Below are 6000 nucleotides of genomic sequence, written 5' to 3'. Positions count from 1 at the left end.
GCTGTCCTTTGTTTAAAGGAAGGCCCACCCCAGGGGAGGGGTCAGACGGCAAGAAATGAGCTTTGCAGCGCAAACTTTTTTGCAGGCACCGATTTGTAAACAGCTCGGCCTGCGTTCCCGGGCCAGGCACCGGCTGTGCGGTGACACCCACTTCCTCCTCTCACGCTTGTTTATCGTCTCGGAGACCATTCTCAACGCCTTGCCGCCTCGGCTGCGGGTCTTAATGCGGAAGCGGGTCTCGGGGATCCCCAGAGCCGCTTGGGGAACTGAGATAGAGAACCAATCTGCACGTGTGGCTGATGCACATCCCCCATCCTGCGGGGTGCTAGGTCCTGACTATTCTGTGGCTTACAGTTCACGTATCCCAGCGCCCGTGGGTCAGACGCCACAAAGTCCCAGTTTTAATGTTTGCTTGCTTGTTTGTTTACTTGTTTGTTTATTTCACTCTGTATCGCTCAGGATTGTTCTGCAAATGCGTCCCTACGCACAACACGGCCAGGAGGGGTTCATCTGGAAAAGAAAAAGGAAAGGGAATCCACCTCCTTGGAGCAGGGCTAGCCTTCTGTGCAGACGTTAGCTCACTGAATCTCAACAAAGATAAAACCTGCTTGGAGACTAGGTATTATGTCTCTGTTTTCACAGGGAGAAATTGACGTTTGGAGAAGTTAAATTGCATGCCCACGTTCATTCGACTCCCGGTAGGCCGGGGATTCACAAACCACATCTGCCTGACTGCCGGGCTGGTGCCTTGTCCACGTTACCAGCAGGGTTATGTAAAGGCTGGGCTGCTGTGCAGACAAGAAGCAGAAAAGCAGGCCAGGGATCAATGCTGTAAATGGGTATAAAGCAGAGCCGAGAGTTTCCACACAACCGAGGAACAGATTGCAGGCTCTCATCTGATAAGTAGGTCAGAGCAATTCCTCAGGAAAAAGAGACTTTCAGAGAAATTTGCTACAGTGGCCTTTTATAGTTATGGCATCAATACAGTCATGCCCGACGTCTCCCACCACTCAGGAGCTGTCTGATCTCCCTCCCTCGGAAACCGGGGGCCACGATGGAGCGGGTTCAGTCGTGGAAGGGAGCGTGGGCAGCGCGGGGAGGGGAGTCACAATTATTGGAGGCAGGGTGCCAAGGAGACGCCAGGCCAGAGTTAGAATGGACAGGCCAGGGCGGGGTCTCCAGGCCACATGGGTTTGGGCCCCGGGGGGGTCTGTGTGCCTGCGCGTACACACAAAGGCAGATGAAGGAGCCAGTGCTTGGGAAGGTCAAAGCGGATGGAAATAGGGGAGGTCTGGACTCATCCCCGACCCAGAGGCAATCCGCTTACGTGCTTTGTTTAAGTAACACCTTTGGGTGCACATATGAAGACATACAAACAGGCATAAACATTTTCCAGCTGGCCATTTTTTACATCATCGCTCGCTTTTAAAAAGAAATGTTTATTTATTTTTGAGAGAGCAAGCATGAGCAGGGAAGGGGCAGAGAGAGAGTGACACAGAGAATCCCAAGCCAGCTCCGCACAGAGCCCAACGTGGGGCTCGATCCCACGAACCGTGAGATCATGACCTGAGACGAAATTAAGACTCAGATGCTTAACCGACTGAGCCACCCAGGCGCCCCTACATCATCCCTTGATTAAAGGTGACACCAGTCTAGCCCCAGGAAGCCATTCCTGTGGGCGGTTCAAGTAATGGGACGTCAGCCTTGGATGAAGAGCCGTCCAGAAATAGCTGGCACAGGGGCGCCTGGGTGGCTCAGTCGGTTAAGCGTCCGACTTCATCTCAGGTCATGATCTTGCGGTCCATGAGTTCGAGCCCCGAGTCGGGCTCTGTGCTGACAGCTCAGAGCCTGGAGCCTGCTTAGGATTCTCTGTCTCCCTCTCTCTCTGCCCCTCCTCCACTCTCCCTCTCTCTTTCAAAAATAAATAAATAGGGGCGCCTGGGTGGCTCAGTCGGTTAAGCGTCCGACTTCGGCTCAGGTCACAATCTCGTGGTCCATGAGTTCGAGCCCCGCGTCGGGCTCTGGGCTGATGGCTCGGAGCCTGGAGCCTGCTTCCGATTCTGTGTCTCCCTCTCTCTCTCTGCCCCTCCCCAGTTCATGCTCTGTCTCTCTCTGTCCCAAAAATAAATAAACGTTAAAAAAAAAAATTAAATAAATAAATAAATAACTAAAGGGGGGGCGCCTGGGTGGCTCAGTCAGTTCAGCGTCCGACTTCATCTCAGGTCATGAACTTGCAGTCCGTGAGTTCAAGCCCCGTGTCGGGCTCTGTGCTGACAGCTCGGAGCCTGGAGGCTGCTTCTGTTTCTGTGTCTCCCTCTCTCTCTGCCCTTCCCCCAATTGCACTCTGTCTCTCTCTGCCTTTCGAAAATGAATAAATGTTAAACAAACAAAAGGAATAGCTGGCACAAATGGGTCTAAAAGCAGCTGAGCATTTTTTGCGGGGTTCCCGTGCCTTGGGACGGCCTGCTGAACCCGCCTGCAGAGAAGCCCTAAGGTGTTTCCTCTGGGGAAGCCCGTTCCCCTGGTGACCCCAGGGCCTTTGCAGTGGAGGGGAATCAGAGCAGCCCGTTCCTCTGAAGCAGAAGGGCCGAGTGTGGCGTCACACTGGCCTGGTGGCTCTGCCGGGTCAGTCATCCCAGGCTCCGTAAGTGGACGCTCCTCAGCGCCGACCTTCACAGCGCCTGCAGCCAAGCCTGGCATCTCCCACAGCACATGTTCGGGGAGCTGGTCCTGGACCCTCCCCAGTCGGGCCTTAGCGGGGGCCCCGGGAGTCCGGCGGACAAGCCGGGTAACCGAACATATGCAAGCTGTTCACTCTGTCCGTAAAACAGTGACGACACTGGGGAGAAATTGCCTCGTTAAGAAAGAATTCAGCTCCTCGCCATTCCGTGCCTGGCTCTGCCAGTTGCAGGGACTTCTTTCCAGCGATTAAAATCAACAGCCCCACGTGCACACAGCCAACCTTGGGGAGAAGGTGTCAGGGACCAAAGATGCCACGGAACTTGAAATGAAAGGCGCCAAGAGCAGCCTGGCTCTCTGGAGTTGGGAGGCGGCTTCGCTGAGAGGGTTGGAGTCTCGGCGACTTTGGAACTGGACGAGAGGGCCGGGCTCACGCGGCGCGGCCTCCGCGTTTAATGGCAACGGAGACCGGCGACTAGTTTTTCTGGGATCACCACTGGAGGAGAGGGGCTGAGACCGTGGGCTGCTCTGACTGCGGGTGCGGTGCTCCCCCCCCCCCCCCCAGTAGAGACCACGGAGCAGGGCGCAGGCTCCCGGGGGAGACGGGGCCGGGTCTGATTCTGGAACGGGAGGCCTCGGGGGGGAGGGCTGCCCACGGGGGAAAGAGCGAGTGGGAAGGAGGCCATGGGGCAAAGGCGAATAGGGTGCTCCTGGGGCCAGAGGAGAGGCCGGCCTGGGGAGCAGGGAGAATTGAAGCTGAGTGGCACGGGTCAGAGGTCGTCCTTGCAGAAAGTGGCCACCGAGCTGTCTAGGGAAGTGGAGAGGAAAGGGCGAGCACGGGGCTTCCCAGCCGAGCCCCTGACAATGACCCCCGCAGCTGTGCGGCCACGCCGGGCTGCCGCGGAGCTGAGGCCTCCGTCAAGGTCGGAAAGCTGCCGGCTAGGACGTGCTGCCTGTGTGCGCCAGAAGTCGCCGCTTCCCAACCAGAACCCACCGCCCCTGCCGCGACCCCTACCGGCAGACTGGATGTTCTGTGCCCTGTTTCTCTTCCCACGGACCTCAGGTCCGCCTCAGAATCGCACCCGAGCGCATCCGACCCCGGGGATCACGATCAAAGCTGGAACGCTCACTTAGCTGCGTGGGAGTCAGGAAAATGGGGTTTTAGCCTCCGCTTGTACAGCTGATGTTGGAACGCTGGAAGGGTCCGGAATGGATGGTGGACAAGCCAGTCCGCAATATTCACTACAGAGGCAGGGCCTGGAGCCCCAGGACGGGACCGTGCCTGGGAGCTTGGGTATTATGGTCAGAAGTAAGGATGGGGCGCCCGGGGGGGCTCAGTTGGTTAGGCGTCCGACTTCAGCTGGGGTCATGATCTCGCGGTTTGTGGGTTCGAGCCCCGCGTCGGGCTCTGTGTGGACGGCTCGGAGCCTGGAGCCTGCTTCGGATTCTGTGTCTCCCCCTCTCTCTCTGCCCCTCCCCCAACTTGTGCTCTGTCTCTATCAAAAATAAATAAACGTAAAAAAATTAAATAAAAAAAGGAGTCGCTGATGAGTGCTTGGGCAGAGTCAGGAAGACAGTGCTTTTGAAAAGACTTATGTAAAAACATTATTCAGGGGCACCCGGTGGCTCAGTCCATTATGTGTCCAATTTCGGCTCAGGTCACTATCTCACGATTTGTGAGTTTGGGCCTCCAGTCGGGCTCTGTGCTGCCTGCTTCAGATCCTCTGTCCCCCCACTCTCTCTGCCCTTCCCCTGCTTGCTCTCTCTCTCTCTCTCTCTCTCAAAAATAAATATTTTTTTAAAATATAGTTTAAAAAACAAAATTAAAATTAAAAAAAAAAAAAACATTATTTGGACGAGATATGTCTCCGAGAAGTCTTGGGCAAAGAGGACTGTGCAGGAGATGGTTGCTGTAATATTCTAAAGTCAGAGATGCCGACAGCACAGAGTGGGGGCGGCGGGGGTAGAGAGGAACAGAATAATAGCTAACAGCAAGCTGCGAATATCTGATGACTGAGGAGACGGGTCACGAAATGAATCATAAACTATGTGCAGAGGCTGTATCACCTGTCCTTGAACTCTCGGTGTCCCCCCCCCCCCCCCCCGCCAATACATGGCTTGTAGGTGATCAATAAACAAAGAACGAGTGAACGAGAAGGGAAGTCAAACATGGCAAGTGGTTGTCAAAAGGCAGGTAGGTGATCAAATAACCACTTAAAACAATGAGTCCATTGGTGGCGCTGTTATTCCCTCCGTGTAGCCAGTAGCCTGAGAAGTGAATAGAAAGAGCACTTTACAAAGAGTCAAGGGAGGGACTGAGGAGTTTGGGGGGTAGAGAAAGGGGAGACAGTAACAAATGGTGTTGATTCTGCAGAAGGGAGTGTCCCGGGAGAACCGCCTGCACCTTGAGGGTGTCCCCATGTGGGAGTGAAAGGCACCCCGGCCAGGCGGAGGGAACCCTGGCTCAGCCACAGGACAGAGAGGGCAGGCTGGAGCTTCTCCGCAGGGACTGCGCAGCAGTGCATCTGAACCTTCTTCCTTTCCTTCCATTCCCCTCTGCCCCTGCCCCCTTCCGCACACCCCCGGAGCATCATAATTAGAGCACTAAGGTATACGCTTAAAAACCAAAGGACTAGCTGTTGCTGCAAACCGAAATGCGGACGCAGAAGGAAGACTTGAAGTAATCTCAGCGAATGCAGACGGGAAAGACACGAATGTTAAAGCAAACAGGGAAGATACTAGATACGGTGCGAACATGAAGATAATCCAACATAAGGATAATTGGCGTCCCTGCAGCAGAGGACTGACAGGTAGAACAGAAGATGTGCTCAAAGAGATATACAAAAAAACTTCCCAGAGGGAACTGAATCTGCAGATTAAAAGTACACCCCACGATCCTGCAGATGTTCAGCCTCAAGGCCCTGTTCCGCGGCTCACCCTGGAGAAGCTTTTGAACTCTTGGCGTCCGCGGAGATGTTTCCAGGCACCCGGTAAAACACCATCAGCTCTCAAAGAAGCAAGTGAGACTGACCACAGCAACCAAAGCCTTAGACAGTGGATTGGAAGATGGAATCCACTTAAATATAGGGTCAAAACTAAATAATCATGGGAACACGTAATTACGGAGCACAGTGTATGTGTTAGGAATCTGAAAAATACTAAAATTATCACACAACCGACAAAAAATTCAGAGGAGTTCAGTTGGAAGAAGCATAAACGTTTTCATCCATTGGAGAAAGGAATCGATCGGTGTTATCTGACATTGATACAGAAAGTTACAGAAATAAATAATCACCCAGCCTCTTTTTTCTTTTTTCCCCC

Source organism: Panthera pardus, unplaced genomic scaffold, assembly GCF_024362965.1.
Source record: "Panthera pardus isolate Hobbes unplaced genomic scaffold, ASM2436296v1 HiC_scaffold_1, whole genome shotgun sequence".
Classification (NCBI taxonomy): domain Eukaryota; kingdom Metazoa; phylum Chordata; class Mammalia; order Carnivora; family Felidae; genus Panthera; species Panthera pardus.
Note: the sequence above shows the minus strand (reverse complement) of the source record.